This window comes from Lolium perenne, chromosome 7, assembly GCF_019359855.2.
Source record: "Lolium perenne isolate Kyuss_39 chromosome 7, Kyuss_2.0, whole genome shotgun sequence".
In the NCBI taxonomy this organism is placed as follows: domain Eukaryota; kingdom Viridiplantae; phylum Streptophyta; class Magnoliopsida; order Poales; family Poaceae; genus Lolium; species Lolium perenne.
In genome coordinates this window covers 242,180,767-242,189,844 of record NC_067250.2, presented here as the reverse complement: position 1 = coordinate 242,189,844, position 9,078 = coordinate 242,180,767, and the positions used below count along the sequence as shown (strand labels likewise).

General features: G+C 40.1%; 1 long non-coding RNA gene across 6 annotated transcripts; it reads left to right on the top strand.

Annotated features, from left to right (window-relative positions):
- The first annotated feature begins 501 nt into the window (after positions 1-501).
- On the top strand, positions 502-7,677 carry LOC127314109 (uncharacterized). 6 transcript variants are annotated; one of them, XR_007859393.2, is made up of 8 exons: positions 504-851; positions 926-1,060; positions 1,217-1,324; positions 1,519-2,205; positions 2,992-3,393; positions 4,141-4,220; positions 5,332-5,489; positions 7,380-7,677. It is a non-coding gene; the product is annotated as an uncharacterized lncRNA (long non-coding RNA). The 6 variants fall into 6 exon arrangements; XR_007859394.2 differs by having other exon boundaries at positions 502-851; positions 1,519-1,558; positions 1,759-2,205; positions 2,992-5,489; XR_007859390.2 differs by having other exon boundaries at positions 502-851; positions 4,141-5,489.
- Positions 7,678-9,078: the final 1,401 nt, after the last annotated feature.

The window sequence follows — 9,078 nt, the reverse complement described above, 5'->3', positions numbered from 1 at the left end:
GGAAGGAAACGGCGATTGTACGGGTACACAACTTTTTTGCTTTTTCCCAAATATTTACCTTCAGTCTCATCTAAACAGTGTGTGCATGCGTTGTATCCGTTGTTCGTCTGTCCTGAAATGTTACTAAGAGCAGGCCAATCATTGATGGTTATGAATAGCAACGCTCGTAGGTCAAATTCTTGCTCGGTGTGCTCATCCCACACACGTACACCTGGTTTGGCCCACAACTCCAAAAGTTCATCAACTAATGGCCTTAGGTACACATCAATGTCGTTGCTGGGTTGTTGTGGGCCTTGGATAAGCACTGGCATCTAAAGGTATAATAGATGCCACCCCATGGAGCACGTAGAGGCTATCCACGGTAGGCAAGTGGCGCGCGATGCCTGGGTGCTGGCCTCGTTTTGCTCCACCGGTTGGTCCACGTGTCGGTGCGTAGTTGGCCAGACCAAAATATCTCTCCATCTCAGATGTGCACGAGGAGAACCAACCCTATCCCCTCACTCGTCTCCTCCCCAATCCCCTCCTCTGCCGCCGCCACATCTCCTTCCATCGTGTGGCCGGCCGCCAGCCTCCTCCCCGCCCCTCCCCCTCGCGATCGCCGGCTGCAGCCGCCTGCAACTCCCCGCTGTCGATCTCCGCCGGCGTGATCGTGAGCCTCCTCTAGCCCTTTCACGGCCGCGCCCTCACCATCCCCAGCCGAGCTCCGCCGCGGCCTCCACCCCAGCGGCCATACACCGCACAAAAAGCGGCAGCCTCAATCCCCAGCCCCTCCTCCCCGTGTGCAGTGGTCGGCCGGCCGGCTTAGTTTCTGCGCTCCTGCATGGACTCTGTGGGATTCAACGCTGGTTGATGTGAGATTGAAATCGCTTGGCCCCTCTCAGTTATGGTGGTCAAATTAGTCACTTTCTCACCTTATCTCGTGTAGGGGTTTGGGCCCTCGGATGCGTCGCCGCCTGGAGTCGCTCACTCACTGATGTGTGGAGTTGCCTCGCCGCCGTGCCCATTGTAGTTCTCATGGTCTAACAGCCGTGCAATTTATGCCCTCGAAACTTGGCTGAAGGTAAGCACCACCTCTGATTTTTGCTCTTTACAGTAGTAATCTACATGGTCAATTCTCATGCCAAAAGAAAAGGCAATCTGCTGTGTTTGATGACAGGCTATTGCAAATAAATCATGGATTGGAGTGAATTAGTGGATATGCATATTTGTTGTGCAGGCTAGAAGGTGAAGATCGATTGGTGTTGCATATTTGTTGTGCAGACCAGATGATGCAGGTCAATTGGTGTCTGTATTATTCCCTATGTGGCAGTGTGTTCAGTTTTAGGTAATTTCCCTCAAAATCTCCACTATGATGCATTTGGTTTCAGGTTATAAATTCTTTATTTTATCACATCTTGTCTGTAATGCGAGTTGAAACTGCAACTACGAGTTGGGATAAAGGAAGCAGAAAATTCCTTTATAGGTTTATAAAATCGTCCTTACCTATCTGATTTCGCCTTCCAATGCAATGGGTTGCAGGAAAGGGAATAATACTGTGAGAGGTACTATCATCTCAGAGGTGAGCTATTTATCCGGTTCTAAGTGCACTTTGTTTCTCCATTTTTAATGACATGAGGGTCCGAGTTCTCTGGGCTGATCTACCTGAAGCCATGTCTCAGACTCATTCATTCCCTAGGTGTGCCTTTATTCATACGAAGGTTGATTTATACGTATCGGTTGACCCTAATTTTGTTGGATTTCATGGGAAACATTGCGAAGCTTGACCCTGGAAAGGGATGCATGAAGTGACTGGTTCTTGCTATGGGAACTTTCAATATTGCAATGGAGCCAAGAAATTTCTTTGAAGTTCATTTTCGAGAACCTTGAGTAAAGATGATCAGGCCATCCATGAGCCAGAGACAATCCAGCTTTTGAGAAATATAGTTGTAAATTGCATATGTACATATTGTAGCTTTCGAAAAATATTTGTGTTCATCTAGATCTCTGGTTTATCAGATTGGTTGATGTCTGGTCTAGATTGGTTCTCGTCTGCTTGTGAGGCATAGTTGTAAATCGCATATGTACATATTGTAGCTTTTGAGAAATACTAGATCTCTGGTTTATAGATCATGAAAGAGCTTGCAAAATCCTCCTTGCAGATGGTGTTAGGGTTGCATGCCCTCGACGCTCTCCCTCTCCGCCCCGGCCAGCCATCAAGGTCTTGAGGTAACTAACAACGATGTAAATTCCATTGGCACTCCAAGAAATGGGTACATGTTAGATATGCAACATCCTTTTGCTTGAATCCAATTCAACCAAACTTGAGCACTCACTTGGTTTGCGGAAGCATTTTTTAAGCCTAAAAGCCAGTCTTCCTCACTGAAAATTGTTTCTTCTGCCATGTTCTCCCTTTTTTAACCACCCTGCCTTACGTTAACTAAATAACTTGGTTACTAACAAATATGTTGGGTTTATATGTCCGGTTGACATGCTATTGATATCACAAAGACTATACACCCCACGTCTATTTGTTGTAGCCACTAAGAATCCACTTGCTTTCTTTCCTACATCCTGTATTCTTTAAATTGATTTTTATTATTTCTGTACTGAGAGCAGATATATTGTTAGTTCGCATGTTCAGGTCGTTTGTTCTTCAGAGGATATTTCTTACATTTTCTATTTATTATGGATAAGAAACAAAATATCTGAATGTAAAGAAGGAACATTAATAATTAGAAAAACGGTATTGTGCACTTATCCATCTTAGAGGTAAACTCTTCTAAGTGTGCAAGATGGTGGCTGACGAATATGCTTGATTTCAACACATTCAAGTGTACTTATCGGTTTGGTAAACAAATTTATTATTTATGAATCCTGGGTGATACACTCCGTTTATAATTTCTCTCAGTTTTGATCGAATATCTTTTTCTTTTGCTTATAATTTAGAAAGCTCTTAAATATTAGTATGTCCAGTCATTTTTCTGTGGTAACCTTCCTTGCGTTCTTTTCTAGGTGTGCAAGATGGTGGCTGATGAATATGCTAGAGTTCAACACACTGAAGTGTACTTATCGGTTTGTTAAAGAAATTTATGAATCCTGGGTGTACGTGTTCTCTGTACAGGTTCTGAAAATCATTTTCTTATAGTGATATTCCACATGAATTTATATGAATAGACATAGGGAATGGTGTGCAGGAAGTTATTGTATAATCTTCAGCATTACAATATTATTATCATTCTCTCTGCAAGAAGTTTAATTCATTACTGTTACCTTTTGGCCCGAATGATTTTTTTTTTAAAATGATTTTTCTTTGGCCATGTAGAGTGAATGCTATTCTGAACTTCAAAAGCAGTGAGGGGCTCATTTTGGAACAAGAACATAATTTTTAGAAAATACTGAGATCATGGTGACCATGTATTCTCTACACTTGGATTTGCATCTTCTCTCTTCAGTGCTTTGATGTGTTACAGACTGTTAAAAATTATTTTAGATTTATTGTTTGTATAAATGTTGTTGTGAGTTATACCTTTTAGCTTTAGCCTTTGGTATTATACATGTGTATTTCGATTAATAGATTGCTTTCAGGATTATGTTTTGGTGCTTTGGATGTTCCAATCTATTGTTGCTTATATACTTATTTATTCTTTTTGTCACATAGCATTATAGTTTAAAGGGTAGTTTTTTTAATACTTCCATGTTTGAAGAATAAACTGCTCGCCGGGGGATAATATCTCTGCTTTCTTTTAATTCAGATGTGTAATCCTTCAGTTTTTTGGGATATGCCCCCTTAGTACAATATTAATAAATGGTATTGACGTCACATTAAGAGAGGTAACGGAAGGACTGGATAGCAGAGAAATAAATTGATCACATTTCAGTTTAAACGCCACTAGATTGTTACTAGTGTAGTGTGCTTAAAATTTCTTATATGTCTCTTATCTTCCCTCCATTTTCCCATGTTTCATTGAAAGAGATACCTTGTTTTACGAGGGGGTATGGTCCGCACATTTGACATTTTTCTTTGTGCTTCCGGTATTTGCTGCATTTTATATGCTTTGTTCATTGGGTCGTGCTTTAGGTACAAGCAGTATACGTGAACCAAGGATACTATGTAAATTGGTATTAACTATACATTATAATGGTTAATGTAAACCCTTGCAGGTGTCAGTAGAAGTTATTATGCATCCTCTCATGGGCAGCACCAAAAGGCCATAGTCGACGCTAAGTTCTGAACTTCAGAGGTCCTCACTGTTGGCCTTTCTTTTATTTTGTGATTGTTCACTTGACCATATACTATTTTAGTTCTTAGATGATTCCTTTTTTGTTTACATCCCTACCATAGAATAAACAGAAGAAAATATTTAAAAGCACATTAGGTGATATTGAGGCTAATTCCTATGGCCAGGTGTACGGCTAGAGGGTTTAAATTATTTTCTTATCTTTGATGAAATTGTCCGTATTATCTTTGTGTGCTCCTTATCTTTTCTCAGATTATTATATGAAAAGAAGAAACTATATTTTTCTTATAATGGCGTGATGGTTCAGTTTTTGGGTAGCATAGAACACTACAAAAAAGAAGGGTAACAATACAGAGATACAAGTATGCGGAAAGCTGATCAAAGGGTAGATAACTGTCAGACCTGCTCTTGCATCACTGGCAGGAGAATACATGTTATTCTCTCTCCGCTCCTGGACACAAGCAGTTGGGTGATTTCATATGAACAGTAGAAATTGTAGTTGAAATCCATTAGAGCTTAGCTGTTTATCCGTAAATTGTCATAGATGGTAGCACTATACACATAACACAACAATAATCTACTTATGCTACAATATTTAAATGCAGTCTATAGCTTTTCTGCGAGGCATTGTTCGCCATGTGGTGTCGAGTGTTGCTATCTGATTTTTTTTGTCTCGCTGCAGTCTATATCTTTTCCCAAATGGCCAAATCAACTGCTTTTCTTACTAAAAGAATGGTAGAAATTATATGTGAAGGTCAAGTATGAATTTGCAGCTGACAATGTGATCCTAATGTGTATTATAGAAATCATTTGCATCAGCTTGGTTTAATATTTTGAGTTACTTTGTAGTTACTTTCATGGTTGTCAGCGTCCCAGGCCCTAGGTGAGTTCTTGCAAATATTTATTTCCTATAATCCAGGTCAAGGTTTATCGTACTTTTAATCAAGATTCTGATCTACTTGCATTTTGTGGTATTTATCCTGAGACTGAAATGGTTATTCGAGGTTACTTGCACTGATAAATAGAGACTGAGCCAGTCATCTATCATGATTCTGATCTACCTCTATTCTATCAAGATTCTGATCTACCTCCATTTTCTGGTCTTCTTTTGTAGAGGTTGAGCCCATCTGGAAAGGAGCAACTGAACTGATAATTTGCTTGGCTCGTGCAAGAATGGATAATGTGATTGTGGCGCAGTTCTCAGATGGCTATATGGATGCAGTTATAATAAGAGACTTTCCAAAGGCTGATCTCATAGCTTTGCTACTCAAGGTGAGTGATGGGAGCTATGTGAAATCCACGTATGATACATATCTCAACGTTATTTATTTACTCAGTCTGCAAAAGTACATTAACGTTGAGTTTTCGAAAGAATGCTTTGGTCTGGTTGTCGCTTAGAATTGATCTGTACTGTATTATTATAAATCCACTGTATATAAATAGAATAATTTATAAAAAATTGTGTGTTGATCAATCTGTCGTCTTATTTGTTAACATCTTCAATTCAAATTTAGTTCAGATTTGTTAACAGTGAGTGCTACTTCTGGACAAAATTGACTAATTCCCTATCTGCCTTTGTGATAGTGTTCGGAGTTTCAAAGTAATATTTCTACTAGAATTTTCTTTTTTACCGCAAGAGTATTGCTTATCCTTCATATTATTATCCGCACTTCCAAATGCAATGCTCATCTTACTGCTGGTTAGTGGTTTTTGCTTTAATTTCTGTTATTTTGCCAGTGTTTCTTTACATTGACGATTCATTTGTTGCATGAGCTAGGATGTTTCTCTACATTGATGATTCGTCTACTAACCTAATAAGTAAAACATATTGATGAAATAGAAACATGATTTCATTTCTCTATCAGAAATGTACTGCTGTATATCGTGTTCTGCAAGTTTTTTATTTGCTATGAGGTTGCTGGATTTTTGCTTGATACCATGAAAGTAAAATGCGTATTTCTCTAAGAATCCCCGTGTGTTATCAAGTACAAAAACATGCTATGTGATTGTTCATAAGAAAAAAAGTGTCTGTCCCAAGGAATAGTTTACAAAATAGTGGAGTAAGGTTCAGGATGTTAGCTCTTTTAAGTTAAGTTTTCCCTTGTCAGCAAAGGATAGGCAATTAGTGATAGGGAGAGCTCGTGTATGAAGCCACCCAGAGAGAAATCAGGTTGCGCCGTTGTACCCAACCGGTGGACGTATTTATATCTGAGCTTACTAATATCATTTGCTATTTATTGCATCAATCGCTGAAGGTTAGACATGTGTGCATACACTGCATTTGCAACTTGGATCCAGATAGGCTGGTTTGTACCTTTATGTAGGTCTATATAGTGTCAACACTGCCTGCTGAAATGGGGTATTTTCATATATTCTTCATGTTTCTCTTTCAAACGATGCAGAGCATAGTTTTATATGCTGAACCTGTTTCCGGAAAGTTTTTTATTCACAAAGAGGTTTTTGTGATGGTTTAGAATTATCGTAGTGAAGGAACTAACTATCCTGAATTTTCTAATTTATGTAAACCTGATGTATGGAAGAGCAATGTGGTTTGCTCTAAACTTAGATTGCCATGACGTGTCTAATATATTTCTCGACATTGTTATATCCGTTATGGATATAGAATTAGTAAATCAATTAAATTGGGTGGTTACTACCTAAGTCAGCACAGCCCCGTTGATACGGTTTGGAATAGGTTTCTTTGTAACTTTCAAAATATATGATGTTTAGGCTTGAACATATAGATGCCTGCTTGGATGCAGTCTCTATCCCTTATGGATATAAAATTAGTAAATCAATTAAATTGGGTGGTTACCTACCTAAACCAGCATAGCCCCGTTGATACGGTTTGGAATAGGTTTCTTTGCAACTTTCAAGATATATGGTGTTTAGGCTTGAAAATATAGATGTCTGCTTGGACAAACATTACTTTTGACAAGCAAAAGTACTCTTGGTGCCTCCTTCAGTTCTCTTGCTGTGTGGCCAAAGCAAGTCACCTAAATCTATTCTTTTCAATTTGTTTTTATGGTTCATGAGCGTTAATTTTTTTGTCTTCTTTTTTCTTGGTGCCTCCTACACTTCTATACAATCGTGCACCTTCGATTTTCACTTCTTGCCATTTTACTTGACATGGTTGTTGTGTTCTTCACCTCTTCGTTGCAGGGCCGTTGTCCCGTTTAAGGTTGCTGCCTGAAGGCTCTGTTGTTTTCTGGTAGATTTGGGATTCAACTCTGTTGCAGGTAAGCTTTAGCATCTGAAAGGGATCTTTTGGGAATCATGTTCTGCTAGAAGATTTCAGTTTGCCAGTGTTGCAGTAGTTTGCAAGCAATCTTCTCATGTTGTATATCCTCTCCAAGCCACTATATGTTCATTAGATCGGTTATGCTTCACATTATACAGTTTGGCAGCATGATCATGTATCGTATACAGTTTGATAAGTGTGTTAAATATTGCTGAAGTTGGTGTTGCTTTTTAATGGCTTTTCTCTACCGTCACAGTTTGATTTCTGCAATTATTAAGAGGCTACCAGTCCTCCTAATATTGCAGTGTGTGAGTTCTCCACTGTACAAGTTATGCTGTTTTTTCATGTGCTCGCTTGCCCTTTTCTCTTTTTATTAAATGGATTCCATATATGCTATGGCCTATCATCCCATCGGGTCATGATGGATTCATACTCATATGTTGTGGCGTGTAGACTGAAGCCCACAACACTTCTCATCCATGCCACCACGACTTGCTTTTTCCACAAATCTGTGTGAATTTCACGGGATCGTGCGCCAAGGCGCACGTTTAAATCTAGTCATAATGAACTTCCGCTTCATGCACAACCAAGGAGGAAGGTTGTAGATACATAAAGTCACGGGCCAGGTGCTGTGACTGCAGCTCTGCTCCCCAAAAGGATTCATGCCATCTGTACTTAGACCAAACCATAAGTTCCTTGCCTCACCTGCAAAATCCGGGAACTCTCTCCCGATGTTCCTCCACTGCCGACCATTAGCGGGGTGCCTCAACATCGCGTCTTTCTTACGTTCTTCCATGTGCCATCGCAACAAATTGGCATGCTCTTTGTTTCTGAACAAACGTTTCAACCGTGGTATTATTGGAGCATACCACATCACCTTCGCAGGAACCCTCTTCCTGGGTGGCTCGCCCTCAACATCACCAGGGTCATCTTTTCTGATCTTATACCGCAATGCACCACATATCGGACATTTATTCAAATTCTCGTACTTCTCACCGCGGTAGAGGATACAGTCATTAATGCATGCATGTATCTTCTGCACATCTAATCCTAGAGGGCAGACAAGCTTCTTTGCTTCATATGTACCGACGGGCAATTCATTATTTCTTGGAAACAACATCTTTAATATTATCATCAATTTCTCAAATCCCGAGTCAGTCACACCGACCTCTGCCTTCCATTTCAGCAATTCCAATATGCTACCCAGCTTTCTCTGCCCATCTTCACAACCTGGGTACAACAATTTGTGGTGGTCCTCTAACATCTTGTCGAACTGCAACCTCTCCTTATCCGTGCCACAGTCTCTTCTTGCATCAGAAATGGCCCGACGAAGATCATCATCAACAGGATCATCTGATGCCTGTTCTTCACCTCCTTCTTCTTCATTGTCGTCCATTGCGGTATCATCGCATTCAGAGAACATAGATCGGTACTGGTCATCATTATCTTCTTCTTCATCGCCGTCTTCCATCATAACCCCTTCTTCTCCGTGCTTGGTCCAAACATTATAGCTGGACATGAATCCAAACCGAAGCAGGTGGCTCTTAATGTCTCTTGAGCAAGAGTAATCCTTCTCGTTCTTACATTTTAGACATGGACAGCACATAAAACCTTGCTTCG